Source organism: Jaculus jaculus, chromosome X (assembly GCF_020740685.1).
Source record: "Jaculus jaculus isolate mJacJac1 chromosome X, mJacJac1.mat.Y.cur, whole genome shotgun sequence".
NCBI lineage: Eukaryota > Metazoa > Chordata > Mammalia > Rodentia > Dipodidae > Jaculus > Jaculus jaculus.
In genome coordinates, this window is record NC_059125.1 from 139,089,797 (window position 1) to 139,090,548 (window position 752).

Below are 752 nucleotides of genomic sequence, written 5' to 3' on the forward strand. Positions count from 1 at the left end.
CAAACTATCAACACATAGAAAGTGGTAATGAGAAAATTTTTTCAGCAATACTCATGAGTGTTAGTAAGCCTGCAAATGTATGTTCTTCCTTTGAAAATACAATACCTATCTATTTCATCTTTATGACTCACTATATAAATTTCCTGAAGTAGTGTAGTCTGAGTTGGGTTATAACCTTAATGTTTACCATTGTTCTTAGATATTGACTTAGGGCCATTTTTAAATGCAACTAAAACATAACTAATTTAGTCCCAAAAGAAGGACATATTTCTACATAACTACAAAGTCATTTCAATACAATAAAACAATGACCATGAACTTGTCTTGGAGGGGCTTCATTCCCTTTGTGCTCAAAACAACTGGACAACTTGCAGTAGATAATGTAGATCCACTATGGTGGTTATTCAACATGTTTCTAAAAGAACAGCCACAAAAAGTTGCTACCTTAGTACTTCTCATGATCTTGTTTACAACATGCATTTCTTGGTGAGGATGGATGCTTTCAACTGATGGTCCCCCACCATATTTTTGATATCAAGTACATTGGTATGTTGGCTTTTTACTTTTCAGCATTAACATTTTTGTTGCTTGCTTTGTTCACATTAATGTAAGAACACCTTGCTAAAAGTATTTCTCCAAAGAATATAGACCTGCCATATATGGGACAAAGGGACTTTCCTTCACAATCAAAACCTTTTACTTTCTCTGCCCTTGGGCTCCTAATGGAGACTGTGACAGTGCCAGTATGCAAG